The following is a 21464-nucleotide window of genomic DNA, read 5'->3' as shown; positions in this document are numbered from 1 at the left end:
AAAAACCAAAACAAACAAATAAAAGAAAACCAAATAAACAACAAGAATCAAAAATCTCTACATCTTTTTTTTTTTTTTTTTTTGCATGCTACTCTGACTTCACTGAGATGTACATGCTCAGTAACTTGTTCAAATATAATCAAATTATATTAAATTTAATAAGCTAGTATTTGTAACAGCTCCAGATGAAACATGGCTTCAGAAATGAGCATATTGGTTTACATATGAATACATATGTAAATCAACATATGCATAAATATATTGCATAATTACAGGAGTCCTGTTCACAGCTACTTTCAGGTTTTCCACATTCTGTAATTGATAAATGTTGGCAAAATAGTAGTGAAAAAAAATCAAAACAATAACATGAAAGACATTTCAAAATCAATTTACTAATCAGATTACAGACATTTAAGATGTTTTATCAGTACCTGTGAATAGAAAAACAGACATTTCAAAACTTTTCCATTAGCATTTTATGCTTACAGTGTATTATTCAGTCTTTAATATCCATTCCTACAGGTCTCAAATTTATTTGAGTTGTTCTCTCCCTAAGCTATTCCAGAGTTGACAGACAGTTCTCTGATGAGCAATTTGAGAGTCTGCCAAATGAAGACTTGACTTAGCCAATGTTATCTTTCATAAAATTATTTACCATATCGTGTCTTTAATAAGATTAGGAAATTCAATATAGCTGATTTACATTTCCATGGCCAGATTTTATTTTGTTGAAAGCAGCGTTTGAGAAAGAAGGAACAGATAAGAGAGAGGAGAGAAAATGGAGAGTTCTCAGATATGGCCTGGCATTAATCACAGAAACTTGTTAAGATGTACGAAAAATAATATTAAAGATCAATCCATATGTCACAGTAGAAGAAGGTTTATGGCAATAAATTAATAATAGGCAATACTAATTATATATAAAAAATAACAACTTCTAAATTCTAAAATTGTACTTGAGACCTTCTGGTATTAAATAGATTTTAAAAAATTAAGAAAGAAGATATGCACTAATAAAGAAGATTAAGACTAAGAAAGCAGATAACTTTCTGTTAGCACCCTTTTGGGTTAGATTAGCTAATTTTCAGCTAACTTTTAAGCAACTTCTCACTGACAGAACACTCTATTGCAAGATGAAGAATCAGCCCCACTCTTCCTTAATTGTAATAGTGAGATCACATAAACATTCTTAATCTTGTATGTCTTTCTCTTTTCTGTTTTCACTGTAAATTGTTTGCACTGCAATTTATGCAAATTGGTCCTTACTGTATAGATGTCTTTAGATCTAATCTGCACTATAGCTGTTGTGACTATGAGAATTCATTCAGACTACAAAAGACTCTGAGGACAGAAGTTTGTAAATGGAGTGAATTTTCTAGGTGTGAAATAGCATTGACATTTTTTTTTTTTTTTGCTTGAAAATATTTGTGACTGAGTGTGTACTTAAACAAAGGAATTTCAAAAACTTCCTTCCCCCTGCCCCCTCAGGAGTTTTCTGTTTTGTTTTGTTTTTAATTAATTAAAACTGAACTACCTCATATAAGCATTAGAGAAAACCTACATATTATATAACAATAGGAGATAATAATTATTTTTTGTTCACTGCATATACTTCAAGAAGCAAGATGTCTGTCTGAAATCTATGCATAGGAAAAAGAATTACTCTTTCCTAAGACCAGATGAGCTAAAATAAGATAGATTGCTCTTAGGAGTTTCTGATGCCACTAAAATAAATGGTACTTACTAGATGTCTAATTTTAAATGGATAAATGGATAAGGCTGGATGAGATGAATCTCATCTTCTGGTACTATATGTCAGACTAAGCATTAGTAGCATAAATAATCAGAAAAATGAGTTCTATGAATTAAATGGGATGATATAAATTTCTTTCATTCTCCATCTCTGGAAAACCCATTTCTGTACAGGTAATTTCTGTACAGGTAATTAACATCTATCTCCCATTCATTTTCTTATAAAAGAGTATGGCTGTTTTCCTTTCAGTTAGCTTTTAATGTACTCCATATTTTCTTTTCACATTTTCATAAGCAGATTCAACCTCTTGCTCATGCTGCACTCACTCCTGTTTTGAGCTTACTACTGCCTGATTTTTTCTCTTCATTCTCATTCAGGGAAGTATTCACTAGAAGTTCCATTAGACTCTTTCTGTTTTTCTTTTCTTTGTTTTTCTAAGTTAGAGTAGGATTCAGCTTCTTGAAGCTGTAAGAATATTTTAAGTAACAAGACAAGTTACTAGTTTGTCTGCTGAGATGTCTAGACAAATAAGCATCTTCAGAGGGCAAATTCTACCAGCATCTTTTTTTTTTTTTTTTTTTTTTTTTTCCATTTTGTAGAAGATGGGTAGATTCTACTCAGATGCATGTTGCTATTTTTAACAGGGAGTTAGAAACTAACATTTAAATGAAAGTCTTGTTCTTAACAAGGGAGTCAAATCAAATCTGATATTATTTCATGAAAATGAGAAATAATACTCATTGTTCAAATCAAATTGAATATGCCTCAAATCAAATTTGATAGGCATACATTTAGAAAGTTTGAGACAGGAAATCAAGATTATTTTAGAAATTTTGAGAAAGGACTTTTTACTTATGCAGCTGTCTACAGATATCAGAAACACCTGCAAAAATCTTGCCAAAATAACTTTCTTAGGACTGGCAGAGATCAGTTAATTTGGGTCATGATAGGGTGAAATAAAACATATTCATTAAGATAGGACATAATTTTTTGGCAGCAGAGTGTGAAAATCATATGGTCAGAGGCACCAAGGTTACTTGATTTGCCTGTATTATGTTAATGACTAAGCAATAGACATACTTGTGAGTATCATTTTTGAGTGGAAATTGGAAGAATACCATCCCTGATCAAGCCACAGACAAGTCAGTTTTTCTACAGATATAACCTTTTCATGGATTTCAACACCTGGAACTTCAAATGGAAAGTTTCTTTACACAGTCAGAAAAACCCAGAATCCTAAATACTGTTCTATATCCATAAGATGTCTACACCTTCTTGCCCACTGTTTTCTTTGTATTTGTGACATGTAGCATGGCTGTCTAATGTGCCTAGAGAAACAAGATTTGAAAATTAATTCTGCTTTCTTGTGTAAAAAGACACTGTCTCCTCCCTCACAGAAAATATCAGAATCTTTATAATATTAACTACGGGTAAATATATTTCTTGAATGGATACTTCTCCAATAGCCATTTCTCTTCTGTGAGAATGTCTGATGAATGTTTGTGGTTTTCTGCTAGTGTTGGTATTTCTTTGAACTGTATCTCACAATTACATCAGTAGCAATATTAAGGAAATGAATTTCCATGTAAATTCATTGGAGCAGTTAATTGTAAATTAACCTCACAATTTTTGCTCTTTATTTTAAGACAAGGAGAGGCCAGCATCTCTAAAAGATCTCCAAGAACTGAGTATTACAATGATAACAGGGACATCTATGGGAACATTTAAGTGGGGAAGAAATATTTTTTTTTTTTTCCTGAATGTGTGTATACCTACATAAAAATGAAGTGTCAATAATGAAATATATGCTTACACTTTCATGTACATAAATGTGTGTATAATATTTTAATAAGCTGCAATCAAAATAGTCTTTATTTCCATTCTTTAGAACTTGATATTTCAGTGTATTTCACATTCCTTGAGTATAGGGAAAATTAATGTTAATAATTATTATAGATAGGAGCATCAACTTAGTAATTCAGAACATCCATGCCAATTATCTTATTACTATATTATTGTATTACTTTATTACATTATTGTCAATTACTGCAATTACATTGCTGAGCAGAGCTGATGTTGCTCAGAGGAATTTCAGAAGTTTTACATAGCAACATTTATCATTCGCACATTAATAGGAAGCTTTCTGTCAGGAAAAAATAAAATTTATACATAAATGACCAAAGAAAATAAATGTTGAAGCATGATTTTTTTTAATCATAAAGTATACATGTGGTTATTTTCAGGAGTAGGAAGGTAGAGTGTTGCTGGAGAAATTGCTAATTATTCCAAATAGTTTCTGGTACTTATGACAGTTAGTGCAAAATTCAGAAATTTTAATTTTGGGGAGCTGGCTTATGAGCACGTCTGCTGCCCACAGTCTGAATTTAGTTAACAATAAAAACAGATGCCTTTTTTTTTTTCAGCCCCTGAGGTCTCAGTATGGATACTAGTCACTGAATTTGGTATTAATTCTTCCTGTTTTCATCATGCTTCAGCTTTCTTGTGTTTCTGCCCACTGTAACTGAAGCAGGTAAGAACTGATGTGGGCTCACAATTCTCTACCAACAATTTGGAATGCAGCAGAGAAAAAGGATGGCTACTAAGATGATCAGGAACTTTTATTTTTTTATTTTTGTAGGAAGCAAAAGTGTTTGTGTAGCTCAGCAAAAGAAGGTAGAGGCTAGCTATAGTTCAATTATTTTGGAGTTTTCCAGGAAGAAGAAGAAGGAAGGAATAAAAAATTCATGAGATAAATAAGCATAGTCAGATCAAAAGTTAAAATGGAAACTGGAAGACATTTCACAACCAAGATCAAACTTCTAACATATTTCTAACATGAATGGAAATAATAAAAAGTCTGCAGGAGCAGGTCTGATCTGTGAAAGAGATGTTATGTAAATATTTGCCATCAAAGCAGAAAAATGAACTTGTCTCTAGATTTGATTTCCTTCCATTACACTAAAGCAATGCTTTCATTTTCAGTGGATTTTTTTTTTTTTCTATTTATGGCAGTAGAAAGTAGATTCACGTGCCATGTTTTTCTTCTGAATAAACAAGCTCAAGGAAAAATGCTGATACAAGTTCCCCTTCATCTTCTAAATTGAGTTCCTAACACCTTTAGAAATACAATGGCTGCTCTAAAGTAATGTCTCCTATTTTGTTAGGTTGCCCCATGACATCAGAGGCAGATGGTGGGGGTATGGTAACAGAGTATGTACCTTCCCACCAACATTCTGTTAAATCCTGCTGCCATGCAACAGGCAGCAGAGGGGCAGTGTGATGAAATGGCATCTGACACAGAAGGTGTATGAAGCAAAGGTGTGGAAGTGAACTCCATCATGCAGAAAAAATGGCACCTGCAGACATTCACTGATACTGAATGTTTGTGGAGAGCAAACAGCAGATGTTAGTGCAGTGAGATGGTGGGTGGTGCATTTCAACAGTAGTGACAATGACATGAAAGAAAAGATACATTTGGGAGGGCCATACACATCTATCACACCATGAAACAATGTGACTTGATCAGGACAGCTATGCAAATCTGCATATTTGACACAACATACAGTGTTGTGATTTCCATGGAAATAAATAGGAGGCATTACTTTTGGAGTGACCCACACAATATATTTTTATATCTTGATTTGAGAGTACTTGGACAGGAAAAATAATAATTTTTAAACAATGATACTATAATAGAGACAGAATTACTGGAAAATGTATGCTCCTCATCTTCTCATTAATGAATCACTCACTAAATAAATAAAATTCGAACATAAGCCTGCAAACCATTTTTTTTTCATTATTTTATGAAATAATATTGTGTAGATTAACTTCTTACCGCTTGCAATACCACCTTCTGTCCTGTAGCCAAGTATTCTAGTTATGCTATGTAGATATCACGTGAAGCTAAAGGAAATAATATATGCTTATTCGAGTACTATGGTTGTTTTTTCTTCTTTTTTGATTCTGATGTTCCTAACTAACTGATATATGCATATATATATATATATATATATATATAATAAAGTGTAAATGTAAATTGAAAAGCACAAAAGAACATTTTCAGAGATTCAGAAGACAAAATTTTGCTTTCCCATGCTTAATTGAAGCAGAGTGCATGTAGACAACAGAAAAACAGCAGCAAAGAAAACTTCATATTTAACTAAAGATGTTAAAATTAAAAAATAAATAAAAATAAATAAAAAGATAGAAATGAAAATAAAACACTGGAACACTAGCTTTAAATTTTCATGGCAGTCTAACTTTTTCAGAGCAAGAACTAAAGGAAAATTGGCTCACTACCTCATATTTTCTTTCAATTAAATACACATTTACATTTAGCCACAAAGTGTGGGTGTGTGGCCTGCAGTCAACAGTGGTGTATACCATGCCATTCTGATGTCAAGTATCCTATGACTATCTTAAATAAGCACATAGGTACAGACAAATATTATCCAATCAAATGTAGGCTCTAGATTACAACTGCTCTGGAGTTTGCTTCCCAAAAACAAGAAGTAAAAAGAAAAGAAAGAAAACTTTCCATTGCTCCATCAATAATGTGAAATGTCATAGAAGAATGAATTGTATCATAACTGAATACAGTATGCTACATAAGATCAAGGATGTGACACAAAGCAGACTCTGCTGGTCTGATCCAACAAATCATCTAATCAGTTTTATCTGAATTCCTACGGGAAGCATAAACGCTTATGTTTTAAACTATATAAACTAGATAAATTTGTTATCTACATTTGTCAACAGGCTTTCAGATTGAATAAATCTGTGTTTATTTTGTGTATATTAATGCACATTTATCTATCAATCAAAAAATAAATTCTAAATACTGAATTTCTAAGTTTTAATTTTTCCTCATCATTCTTATAATCTTTACATATTTACCAAAAATTTTACAGAGAAAACAGTACCTCCTCTTGCAAGTCATCTCCTTCACTCACTGTTTGGTCTTCCTTTAAATTGCTTCACTCCTGGTAAGATTTCTCTGGGAAGGATAGTTCATGACCTGTATTTGAAAACGGTGGTTCCCTGATAATCAGAACTTATTACTTAGTGACCCTCTGCCCCTGGATTCAAATCTTTCATTCTCAGAGGTTTCAAAGATAATGTACGGTGTTTGGACAGCCAAGATGTGAAAAGCTCCTAATATGCCTCAATACTGAAAAACAGGCTTGAGCCAAAACGAATGAAGTAGCTGCAATTTTCAAGGAACCACTGATTTTTCACTAAACAGGTGATTTTCCAGTACTTTTTGTGGTAGGGTTTTCTTGACACATAACCAGTAGGATAAAGAACAAGCAACAGTAATGTTTGATATTTTGCCACAATGATTTACTTCTGTTTTTTGAAACAGGTATTTGATCTGATCTCATCAATATTTAACAATAATAAACAAATATTTCTTCTGAGTTCTGAGATTATGGAAGTATTCTACTTCTACAGGTAAAGGAAATAGTCTTTTTGACGAGGCAGCTGTTCATCATGAAAAGCTGTTTTATCTAGAGCTTCCTTTTTTTGCAGATATATGCCAAATTTTGACATGATTTATGGGAAGAAAAATCACATGATATATAACTCATATGAAAAAAAGAATCAAAATATTTTACTCCAGTATCATCAAAACTTTTCACTGAGATTTATTTTCGAATTCAGTTGATTTACATTATGTTTAGCACAATAAAGATGTCTCAGATTTTGAAATGACAATATAATGCATTGTGATTTCTTCTGAGATGCTTGAAGGTTTTTGCTGTGATTCCAACGTCAACAAAAAGCAAAGTTCAAAATACTTTATTTTTCTGTGGGGCAGAATTAAAATGAAGCATTATCTTAGTGATTTTTAGTGATCTCAGAAACAGTTGGGTGAGCATGTACAGAGGAAGAGCTTATCTCTTGCAATGATGGTATCAAAGACAGAACAAACTACAAATAGAAGAAGAGAGAGGAGTGGCAGAAAAGGTTAAGCATCATTATATGACAGATGAGAGGCTAAAAGAGATTGGAAATAAATCTTCCCTACAAGAAAATCTTGCAGACTCCTTAAAATCTTGTGTACTTCCTCTTTTCGGTTCCTGTTTTCTTGACTTGGTAACTCTCTGTCCCTCAGCTATGACAGCTATGAACTCTCTTGTGGATTTAAGAGTCTAAGCTGAGCAACCAGACCATAATTTCATAGGACAAATTATGCTCCTACTTCCTACACCTGATAGATTACTTCTCTTTTGTCCTTTGTGGGTTTTTGTTTGTTCCCTTGTGTTTTATGTTTTATGCCATCTTCCTCCCTCTCCCCCATCATCAATATGCACATGTAGTTTACCTACTGCTTGGTAACCACCTTTAGTCCTTCTGATGCAGAGGCCGATGGATCAGACAGGTTAATTAAACACTTATTATCCCAGTTGAACTGGGACTTCCTGATATTTAGACCTGATATATTCATGGATTCCCTGGTCTTCATCTTGGACTAATAGTAGCCTTTTCACTCCAGCAATCACCTCAATTTATGTAATTGTATGAGAGATACCAGTGAGGTTCTTAGGTATCTGGAAGATTTTAGAGACCATGAGGTTAGGCTGCAACCAAGTGGTAATTTTGAAAATGCTGATGAGTCAGAGATGCTGAACAGTGGATTTTATAGAACCATATATACATAAATATATATAAATAAGAATGGAGTCTTGAGAACTCAAGAACAAACTTTTTTTTTTTTTTTTTTTAAAGTAAAATGTATTGATTGTCGTTTTTTTGTTTGGTTGAATTGGTTGGTCAAGAAGCTGTAAAATGTAGGTTGTATAATTTCTCTCATTTGTCATAAAAGATTAATTAGAATTTCTAGAGATTTCTATTAACGCCCATGCTTCTCTGCTTTCAGTGTGGTAATGAATTCAATGGAGAATTTACATATGATGTAAAAACATATATGTGGACATTTTTTGCTACTCAGTTTAAGACTCAGTGAATAGTTATGTATAGGTTACAGCTGGGAATATCCATGACAGAAATAAACACAAATCACCTCATAGAAATTCAGTGTATTAGATGACAAAGCTTCATGAACCACAGAAGGCTAACAAATAGATTAGAGGCATCACAGATTATCATGACCTTTACTCCCCTGCCTTTAATTGCAAAAACTGATATAAACATGCATTGCAAATAGTGCCTATTTGAGTGCAGTGACTGAGCTCTTGAGGGTCCTCCAGCCAGGGATGAGCCAAAGATGTGACAAGGCTGAACTACCCATTGTAATTTACTCTTAAAAGCAAATTAGAAAGAGTAGTTGGAGATATGGAGAACATGCAGACTTGGATAATTAATCTGTCAACCAGAACAATCTGCAGAGGCAGTGGGAACATCATCGATCGTTCCCTTGAATGCATGCATTATGCTTTACAGGATTTGGCCAGAGGTAGGAAGGAAAATGATCCACTGTCAGTCCCTCTGCAGAGACTTGAGAAACCCAAACTCCTTGAGAAGTCCCTGCTGAAGGAACTGCCTGAAGGTGAGTGTCTCAGCCAAACTATAAAATTAATACATCAAAAGGCTCTGAAAATGCTGTCACTAGCTGAAGGGATTGTAACACAAGATTTTTTTTCCACAGCAAGAAGCAACCAAATAAAGCAAACATCCTCTAAAGAAAGAAGGTTGTAGTAAGTCTTCAGATGCCTTTGTCCCATCCAGTCTTTCCCAGGTCTTGTGGCTTGCTCAGTAACTTCAAAATTCCCTTAATTATTACCAATTCGTAGGATGCCTTAACTTTGCACTTGAACTTTGAATTTGAATCAGATTATTTTTATACTCTGTTTACTATCTTCATATCACTATTTTGTTGACACAGTGTATAGTGTAAATGTATGTATATATTTATAAGGAATATATATTTTTTTACTTTTAATTTATTCACCTTAGCGTTTCACAAAGAGAAGAATATATCCAGTTGTAGCTACAGAATATATTACAAAATTAATATTAGTGCTCCCCCCTTGATCTTCTGATGACTTCAGACATACTTCACTACTGTGAGAAATTCAACATTGCATTTTGATAGCTTTATAAAATATAAATTTATAAAACTGAATTTGACTGACAGTCTTACCATGCTGATTCAAGAAGTTGACACATGCAACATATAGAATACATAAAGGAGTTTCTGCAGTGAATTCATTATAATTTTAAGGTACAAAAAGATATCTTTCTTTAGCTCAGAGCAAGCTTAGTAAATTTAGAGTTTCTATACATGTGTGGAGAAAAGGCAATATCAGTAGGACCTTTGCACTTATTAATGTGGCAATGCAAATTTCTAAAATGTACAGTGGGCTTGAAGAAGCAAGATATAAGACAGATTTTAAGCTATCTTTACTCATGCAACCCTGCACTATATATACATACATACACACACACACACACACATATATATATATATATATATATATATATATATATATATATATATATATATGTTTTTACTCTCCAGACTGCAGTGGTTATGCTAGCATATTGGCTCTGATTTCTGCAAGTCTTGGTACTGTGCTCCATTACATGGTATATGTTTATCCCAAGTGTTTGACTATCAGGCAGTAGTAGATAGATGCACTTTCACTACAGTTCAAATACAGAAATTTTATATATATTGTTTACTGTATTTCCTGGTATAACAAAATTAGGCAGCAGTATTTCTCAGATTTGACTGTAATCATTCTGACTTTGTTTATGTACAGAAACTTGAATTTTAATTAACTGAATCTTTGTGTCATATCACAGGATACCACCTAGAAACTGTATGTCTGTGTTAATTTAGGACTGGAATTTTTAATTTACAGTTAATTTATCTAGGGAATTTTTTTTGATTTGTTGGTGGTTTTTTGTTTTGTTTTGTTTGTTTGTTGTTGGTTTTGCTTTTGTTTGTTTTTAATAGAACTAAGATTTATTTATTTTTTAAAGATTTGTTTTATTTATTTGCTTTTGTAGGAGCTGATACTTCTCTACATATTTAACAGTAATTGCTAGGCTGCAGTTGAGATACACCCATACCTAGATAAATATTCTGGCTGCAGTTTGGCTGCAGTTTGACTCCTAAGCATTTTTCCCTCCAACTTGAACACAACAGCATAAAAGAACATGCTTGTAATAAGAATTACTGGTTTTATTTCCAAAATACTGTGTCAATTATCTGCTTTGGATATTTAATCTTAGGCATGAAATACATAAGATTTCAAATAAATACATTATATATATATATATATGTTAAAACAGTGGAGATCTTATCAACATTTTCAGCTCATCTAAATCATCCCAGAAACATGAAGGCAGTCTGTAGCCATAGACATGAGAAACGGGAATCCCTTCTGCTGGTTTGTGTGCTCCCTGCATACTCTGAGCATATCCACTTGCTTCTTACAAAAAAAAAGTACAGGACTTCCAAAGTACACAGAGAAATTTCAAAGCCCTAATAAATTAGTATCGGAAAGAAAATATCTTTTCCAAAGTGCTTATAGACTTTCCAATTTCCCTTGGCCTGCTGCACTCATCACACTTACCTTCAGGAAGAAATCTGTTCTGATAGGAAAAATGCATCACTTGAATTCCTTAAAAATGCCAGTTTTGGTCCTCACTATGCTCAAAGTAAAACATATACTGCATGACTCCTGAAGGTACCTAACCTTTATTTACAATTATTAGGAAATTTGGCAGTTAAAAATTATTTCTCTGCAATTCAAACTATCCATGTAATCTGCAAGATTACATGAGCAAACAGTGAGAAAGTCTACCTGTTACAAGGCTGTCATTTTAAACACTATTTTTTAGAAAAATAGTGGGGATATGATCTCAGAGAGATTTAGCCTATGGTTTGAGGAATAAGTTTTAGCCTATAAGAAACATGCTTATTTTTCTCTTCAGAGATTCCTTTATTTCAGGCCTCTTTTACCTAGATTTACACCATCAAGTCTATGCACTGTTAACTTTCAAAACAATCCAAACAAATGTATGCTTTTGAACATTAGTCAACCTTGACAATGAAAATAATGAGCCTTCAGTGTGGGAGACAGATAGGCATCTGTTTCAGAGAAAGAGAGAGAGAGATGTACCTCAGCAACACAAATATAGCAAGTGGACAAAGAACAGGCAGTGTTAAATTAATTTCTCAGTAGTTTGACCTGTAATCATCCCCGAGATGACCTAAACCTGCATACAAGCCCTTTCAAAACTCCACTAGATGGAGCTAAAAAACTAACCCTAGCATCCTTGAGGGGAATGGCTCGCGGCGCTTGAAAGTCTACAGGTGCTTTTTCCTTCTGAATCTATCTGAAGGACTCTCTTTGGCTAACCCAGCTCAATGGCCTAAGCTGACGACACATGTCAGCCTTTCTTGTTTGGAATACTTGAACATTATGTTTAATTTTTGTTTTGTTTTCTGTGTTTTGTTTTTGTTGATTTGTTGCTATTTTTTTTTTTTTTCAAGATGGCAAAAGACACTTCATTTACTTTTGTAAATGTCAGATATTTACACAAAATAGAGAGTGAATTCTAGAGAAAATACCAAAGAAAACAATAGAATTAATAGAATTAATAAAGCTTATGGCATCTCAGTTTGTCTAAAGCCATTGTTGTGTTGTCTGTTTTGAATACTGTAACAGCGGTAGAATTATTTGCTTCGATTGGAGCCTTGCACCAAGAATTTTTTAACTATAGACATGAACTGAACAATGTAAAACAAATTTGATTTGGAAAAAAATGAAAAAATGCAACATTTTTTTCAGGTTGCAAAGCATCAAAATGGACCACAAAGAGAGTGAAATTTTTAAGAGTGGCAGCATGGTTTTGATTAAAAATTATTGTTGGCATGGGACACATCACTTCTGAGAAGCCACTGGTGATACTGTATCATTTAATGATTCTACTGTTACTTCAGAAAACAGTGCATGAAGTCTGGCTAAATTGTTTTTGAAATATCATCTTGGAGACAGTTTTTCTCTCTTAAGACCCAAATGGCAAAGGCAATTCAAAGGAAAACAACACAGTCAGATGGATGTAATTTAAAGGCAAATAGGCAGAAGAACTGACAGTTTACTCTCCAAAACAACAGGGGATGGTAAAAGATTACAGGAAGGGAAGAAAAATAAGAGAAATAGGGTTGTAATAAAAAGTACTGGATTCAGTAACATAATTTGTAATTGCAAATCATATACCAGTGAGACAAAAATTACAGACCAATTTTCCAGAAACAAAATACTGAAATTATATTTATTTCACAAATGTTTTGTCATTTTGTGATATGCTTTCATAAGGATAAATAAAAGATGTGAAATGGATGAGATATTCTGAAGTTCATCACTCGTTTGGGACTACAATTTCTGCTGAATATTGTAATACAAAATGGGTTAAGAATGATGAAAATTCAAATGTTTCTAATATCCAAGCCTGTGGTACATTTTTACTATACAAAATGTTTATTTTCCTACTTGCTTTCTTCACATTTATTTTCATTCTCTTTTTTCCTTCTACTAGTCCTATTTTAGAGTCTTTTTCTTAGATAGTTTTTCTTGGTAGATTTGATTTCAAGACAGTTAGGGAGCTGAAAGAATTTGAGGTGCTCTTCTTGGAGGTTTTATACTTTTTTGGGATAAAAAAACAAACAAAAAAATGTATAATCACTGGTATAGTGATGATTGTGACAACCGTATTCTTTCAGAAACACTCACTGAAGTGTTGAATGGATAGAGGCTGCACCCTCTGAAAAGATTTCAGTTTTTTATGTAATGTATGACACATAATTTTAAAGAACTTAGTAAATCTGAATATAAAACTACCATTCTAAAATCAGAGTGAGCTGTAAGTTCAAAAGCCAAAGTAGATCAATCTTCTCAGCTCTTATTTTTGAAAGGTCTTCATAAAAATTTGAAATTTCCCGATAAAAATGCAGTGGTTTTTTTTGGTTTGTTTTTTTTTTGTTGTTGTTGTTTTGGTTTGTTTTTTTTTTTTTTTTCCAAATTAAACTCCAGTTTCATCAAATCTGCCTCTAGCTTTTATGTTAGTATATTAAGGACCTGATCTGTTTACTTTGACATCAGTGGGTGGTATGAATTTAATGGGTTCCAAAAATCTCTCAGAAATGTGACAATCTTTCCAGTGCTTAACAGGAAGCTTTAACAATTGGGTGAACATCTGTATAAATAACAAACATTAAATCAGAAGAAAATTCAGAGGTTAGTCTATGTAAAAATAGGAAAATAAAATGACTTCTGTTATTACCTTATGTAATGCCAAAAAACAAACAAACAAAACAACAACAACAACAGTCTTGCACTAGCAAGTATTCTTCATCACATTGATGATCCTTTTGAATTGTTGAGAAGGAGATTATTTGGACTTTAAGTGATTTATTTCACTTCTACACAATAGCACAATAGTGGTGAGCTGATATGAGTTAGTGTATTACCTGATTATGGTCTAGATTTCTTTCTGATTGCACAGGTCACATTATGTTTTGCAGGGATGATGCAAGCATGGAGTTTTAGCATCCTTCACTTGCAGTGACCAAACTGCAGACAGTGTAAGGTTGAAAAGTTTAGGAGAACTAACATGAAAATCAAGCATTACTATTAATGCCTTTGAGTGTTGTCTCTTAATGACACGAAGTATGAAGTTATTGGCAATTTTGCTAAGAATTATGAAGGAAGAAGAGAAAGCAGGTTGTGAAGACAAGAATATAACGGATGAACTGTTTGGCTCTGAAGAATAATGTGACAAATATAAGGTCTATGGATAAATGACTTTGCCAAGCACTGTGATCACAACTCCTACCCATGAAAGCTTGCTAACTAGGCAAGCAATTGTACTGACCTTTTCACTGTTTTATGAACACCACACTAATATAAGTGATTGCTACTGAAATTGATTTTGGTAGCAACACAGATGACTTGTTTTTGTTATTCATTATGTATTTGTCTTTTTAACAATTTGAACTGGTCTTGCTGCTGTGTTACAATATATCTTTTACTGAATCTGATTAAACTATATTGGTTAATCATGACCTTAAATTCATGTAAAAAAAGTAAACCAAAATAAATGAAAAAAATAATAAATGTAATAATAAAATAAAAATAAATGAAAAAATATCATAAGATTCACATGGTTACAGCTACTTGCAGTTTTCTTACTTCAGCACTCCTATATTCCTCAATTTGCTGTTGGAAAACATGATAAAAAGTGCTTCAGTGTAAAATTCATATAATCATTCTTCTAACATGATCACTAAACACTTCCAGAAAATAATAATAAAAAGCAAATAAACAAACAAAACAAAACAAAAACCCAAGAAATATTATGTTAATAAAGCTTTAATAAGCACATCTAAATTATTTTCTTTTACTGCAGATTATGCTGATAGGCTTAACTTCAATGGTAAGTAAGCAGCAGCAGAACTTAGATATTTAATTGATGTTAAAATGCAATTGTGTGTAGTTTTACAATAGTAAGTAGGATGATTACACACTAATATATATTTTGTTTTACTTAAACAAAAAATAGAACAGCTGTATTATTTTTTTATTTTTTATTTTTTTCTTAATTTTTCAGCAGAAGATAAAAAAAAATCAAAATCACAGCTTAGAAATATGATTTTGTGTGACAGCAAGTGGGTGTGATACTGATTCTGCTCAGTCTAATGAATCCATGAAGCCTAAACTATGTTGTATATCTGTTAAATATTTTTACTTGTACCATTCAATTTTCTTATGCTAAGCAAATTTAGTACTAAAAGATATGTGACTCTGCACAGAGCTAAGCTAAGCTTATCTTTTTTTTTTTTTTTTTTTTTTTTTTTTTCCTTGCCACGCTAGTAAAAATGTCAGACAAGATCAGGGTAATATTGAAATTTTCAAGTAAAGTAACTGTCTGGTTACAGTAATATGTAGATGAATTTGATTGTTTCAAGAGTCAGAAATCTTAAATTGTCACCAGAACACTTAATAACAGTGCCGTCTACTGAAAATAAGTTTTTATGAGATACAGAGAAATTATTTATGGCAAGTGCAGTAATCTTGGGACAGATTTTCATCAAATTGCAGCTGTTGTAGATGGAAAATTACAATAATCCATATTTCCCCAAATTACAGATATATTTTACATCAACTTTAAATAATTATAATTCTGTGCTAAGCCGTGAGCATTACAATGTACTTACATTTATGAACATAAATTTATTTCTTGATACAGAATTTTATTTGTAAAAGATATCAGACTTGTAGGAAATCTGGGGAAACAGTATGGTAAATATTTCCTTTTATTAATATACATGCAATGGGATTTTAAAAGAAGAAATCTCAATCTGTACGGAAGAGCCAACAGATGATCTATTTTAAAAAGCTATTTTAAAATCTGCTGCATATTTTGCCTTCTTCCTGTAGATCTTACTGTTACTGTAGGCAACGGAATTTTTGTTTATGTAAGAGCTCACTGGGAAATAAAAGCTTGTGATAAATTAACTGAGATGGTAGAAAGAGTATAAACATAAAATTTAATTAAAAATAATAATAATAACAATTAAAAAAGAACAGTTTTGAGTAATGATTCAGACAATGAAGTAAAGTTACTCCTTAAGATGTTATTCAGGCTATACTTAATTAGCTTTATTTTGTGTTGCTTTGTTGTTTTTTTATATCTTTTTTTTTCAACCCCCTCCCCCATGTCCTCAGACATAATTTAAAAAATAATGCTCCATTAAATCTGGAAATGTGTATTAAAAAGCAAAAGCCTATTCTACTTCCATTGTAATCAACAGAAAGACTCACAGTGATGTATTTTGCCATTGAATAATATTGTAATTACATAATAAATCAACAAGGCAACACATGCGTTGACCTCTACTATAATCAGATAGACCACATCACTGGACTTTATTCAGGAATGCTCAAGTGAATCAGTAGCCAAGCAGTTCCCTGTTTCTTATGCATGATATTAAGTTCTATCTTCACAGCCCATTTGAAAGGAAATTAAGGATTATTCTCCATATAGTTCTCCAAAGGCCAGAATTCTTATAGTCTAATCAAAATTTATTACAATTAGTACTCAATTTTTTTTCTTCATTCTTTCAGCGATTGAAAACTGGAACATATATTTTCTCTTAAAGTTTCTTTTTAACTCCTTGAGGAAAAAAAAAAAAGGAACAATTTTTTTTACATTTTTATTTGTTTGATTGATTGTTTAGACACCAAAACAAACACTCAAAATCATTCTAATTCATCTGTAGTACAATTAGAGACTTAAATTCTGCCAGTTAAATTGCCTGTAGCAAAGGTAAGTCTAGAGTACTTGCAATGTTCAACTAAGAATAAGTGATGGTGCCTTCATATATGATACTAAAATATTTATCCAGCTCTTATCTATAAATGCAATTGATCTGAGCAGAATTACACAAATTTACAATAAATTGCATTTTTCTGATGAATACTAAGAAGACGTCCAGTTTATTTTTAAATATAATGCACTTAGTACTTGAGAATTTCATGTACATCTTGAGAAAATGATTTTGAAAAAAAAACAAACATGGATATACATGAGACATTTAATCTCAAAACGTTAAGAAACTGATAGCAAAAATTGAGGTTTTATTGTTTTCTTGTTCAAAAATAGTAGAAAAATAGTTTTATTCCTCTTGATTGATTAGTATAATGGTTACTATCTATCTCTACATGCTGGAAAATTTCTAATTTTCTCTTCCACAGAGATGTGGAAAAGTGCATTTTAACTTTCTGAAAAGTGTTGTGCATCTGTCTAATGTCTGTTGTTTTGGGGTTTTTTTTGGTTTTTGGTTTTTGCTTGGTTTTTTGTTTGTTTGTTTATCTGTTTTTGAATATACGATTTTCTAAGTTCCTCCTGAAAGAGTGACTAATTTGTGAAATATTTAAATATTAATATAGAAATAAGAAATAAGGAAAGAAATCCTACAGGTTTCTGGCATTTACTTAAAATTAAATTACTGGCATGAAAACTTAAAATTAAAAACTTATTTTATGTGGCCAGGATAATAGCCAACTCGGGGACAGAAAAGTAAAATTTAATTTTTAGTCAAACTGAAAACTTTGTCTAATACCTTTTCCTTACCTTTTTAATTGGAATACAAAAGATATAGTAGATGGACTCAAAGATACATCTTCAAGCGTCATTGGTAAATATGAAACATTTTTGTCTCATACATCTGTATTACACAATTGCTTCTAAGAATGTGGTAGGATTCCCACAAATGAAAGGCAGGGAACTAAGTCAGTTGCCAACCTTCCTTTTTCATTCACTGTTTTGAACAATTAAAAATATTCTATAAATTTCAATATTTAAATAGACAATAATTGGTTGTAAATCCTCTGTCTGAGAAACATTTCCAATGTTCATTAGTGCTGATATAATCATAAGAATTCCTGATATCTACTACACTCTGTGAATCCAAGGTCAGCAAAACATTTGCATTCTTTGCTTATTTCCCATAAATTAGAAACACAATGCCATGGTTGAAATATAGGGCATTAACACTTGCAAGAGCTTTCCTTGGATCCATATCAAAGATGGTATTGCTTAAATAAGATATAAGATTTAATTTAGCAGATAATAAATTCAAGTATCTGTAAAAAAAAATAGGGCAAAATGATTTTCTTTCCAGTGTTCAAAACAAGTATGGATGGCATGCACATGGTAAAACTTTGGAAGAGTTAGTGTTAAATAAAGTATGGCGGTAGTAATACATTACCCTGAAGCTCTGATACAGCATTAAACGCTGCTTATTCTTGCTCTTTAGTACATGTGACATGCAGAAGAAATCACATTTCATGACACGGGTCCAAAATGCATTCCTGGTATAAATTTTCCTGTACATGCTACAATTACTTACTGACAGTTCTCAACATAAGAGAGAAAAATAAAAGTGAAGAGGTAATGAAACAGGACTTTTATTACACCCATTATACTCATTCATCTATTGTCATTGATGTAAATGAGATGAGTAAGTCTATGTGGAAATGTCCAGTCTCAGTGCTGTGCTAAATAGGAATGATAAAAAGTTCTCTTTGTTCACATCCATCATTTTCAGACTAGCGCTGTTTTTTGATGTTTTCGTTGGTGGTGGTGGTGGTGGTTTGGTTTTTTTTTTTTTTATTTTTTGTTTTGTTTTTTTTTTGTTTGTTTGTTTTGTTCCTATCCTGGTCAGGATCACTTCATTAAGATGGAGTTCAAACTGTAAACACATTTCCTTTAAATCAAAGCCAAAATTATATAAAAGTACCTGGAAGACAGGACATTCAAAAATCCTCATCACTTCCTGTTTTCGTGGTTTCTGACAGATTGCTACAGACAACTAGAAGTAACTTCATGGTCACAGCCCTGGAATTTCAACCACCTCAGTACCTGCTGAAGGGACAACACAGCTGAACATAATGTGAAAAATTTTGGAGAGCACTGAGGACAATAACTTCCTGACCCAAGTAGTGGAGTAATGAATGAGGAGAGGTACTCTGCTGGACCTGATACTCATGAGCAAGAACAGACAAATTGGATATGAAGGTTGAGGTCAGCCCTAGCAAAAGTGTTCTTGAGGTAGTGAAGTTCAGGATTCTAAGAGCATGACATAAGAACATGACAAAAAATCAAGATAACTTTAATAGTCTTCAGGGTAGCAGACTTTGGCTTCTTCAAAGATCCTGGAGGAGTCTGTGATAAAGGCCTAGTAAGAGTAGAAAGTCAGACAAAAATGTCATGAGGCCTGTATGGAAAGACAAAGAACTCCTGGTCCCAACTCTAACACAAAAAAAAGAAGCAAATTGGATGGTAGTAGATGGGATGGGAAACTGGGGGAAGTGTAGGAAACTTGGGGAAGTATATGAATTTTACTGAGGGACCTCAGTGCCTTCCAAAGTAGTTCATCATGAGACCCTACTAGCTAGTTCCCTGAGCAGCCTGAAATCTGCTCTCCTCATACCCAGAGTTGAGGCTTTGGTGACAGTTTTCCTCCCATCATCAAAGATTTTAAATTTGATTACCTCATGGTCAAGATGGCCACTAACTGCCACTTCACCCGTACCATGGTTTTATGATTTTTGGTTACTGGTATTCCACATCATAACATCATGTAGTGCACTGGGAGTTAAAGTGTTAATGCTCCAGTTCTGGGTACCTGTAACAGTAGAGTAGACAAACTACATTCCCCAGAGGGCTTTGTGGTCAGAGAGGAGATATAACCCCTGGCAAGGTCACCTGATGTCCCTTTTCTCCTTCAGCTCTCCTCCCTGTTGCTTGTCCCGACCACACACATTGCCTCAGCACTACTGTAAGGCCTACAGCTTTCAGATACTCTCTCTCATTTTTGATTTCTTTGCTTCAACTCTAACTATACTGTATTATAGTGTGTTATCTTGCATTCTGATATCATATTTAGCAAATTAGTTTGTTTCTCCTCAGATTATTGCTGCTGTTTTTAATTATTTGGGGGTCTCCTGTTTCCCTTTTCCAGTGGCAAACTTTCCAGATTTTGCAAAATCCCACTTCCCACACGTCACAGAACCAGGCCAAACCAGCCCGTAAACTGTCGACAACCCATATTATTTGTCCTACACCATTTGTTCTTACATAAACAGACTACATATATCCACAGTAAAATATGCATTATCTGTTGTTTTTACAAAGCAGTGCAAAACAACTTTGTTGGTGAACTGTAATGTTTTACTGTTTGTCTATCTCTCTGATTACAACACTTACATAAACGTAATAACTAGCAAAAATAATAGTTCTGGGACCCAGCCAGGAATTGCATCCAGTATTTTTTTTTTAGAATTTAACAGATACATCATACTGTTTGTGTTGATTTAGTTTCATAATTAAATTTAGGCATGTATCTTGCAGTTCTCAAGATAATAATGTTGCATAATTATTGGAATATAAAATCACCTACAAACATTTAAATGTGGACATGTTATTTAGATGGTGTATCCTAGGCAGCTTCTTGTCTCCTCTGCACATGTAAAAATTACTGAAATACATGTGAAACTTGTATTTTCTACTTTAAGAGCACATATACAGTTCCATCGCAATCCTTGGCACCCTTTCTTCTGTAAGTGTAGTCTGCCCTTCATTTGTATTTATGATACAGACTGTAATAAGCAATCCTTGGCACCAGCTCTTTTATCTCCTAAGTGCAGTATGATTGCATCACACTCTTAAAAAAAATCAATTTCTTAATTAAACATGCAAACAAACAAATCTTTCTAATTTTTCTTCTTGACATTATGCTCCCCCCTACTCTCACCCTTCCACAGTCAGGAAGGCGTAAGGTACTCTAATTGAAATATTTGGAGACAGAATCATAATTACAGAGCTTAATGTCATTCATTAGTGTTAGTTTAGAACTTCATAACAATTTTCTGTCTCTTTCTAAAGGTTCTTGAACTTCTATGTGTTAATCAGTTAATATGTGGAAGCATATTAGCAAGCATATTTTGGATCTCTATGCAAGATGCATACGGTGGACCAGATGCTATGGGCAGCCCTCAAGATCTGAAAAGTACAAAGGTAGATTAAACAAAAAAGGAGTCAATATATAAACAGAAATTTCCTTGCAGTTATTTAATTTATAGTCCATTTTTCATGAATACACATATGCTCTAAGTGTAAGCTATGACCAGGGTCCCAAAGAAAGCTTAACCATCTGCTTAACTTT

The sequence above is a fragment of the Coturnix japonica genome, chromosome 2 (assembly GCF_001577835.2).
Source record: "Coturnix japonica isolate 7356 chromosome 2, Coturnix japonica 2.1, whole genome shotgun sequence".
NCBI classification, from domain to species: Eukaryota; Metazoa; Chordata; class Aves; order Galliformes; family Phasianidae; genus Coturnix; species Coturnix japonica.
Note: the sequence above shows the minus strand (reverse complement) of the source record.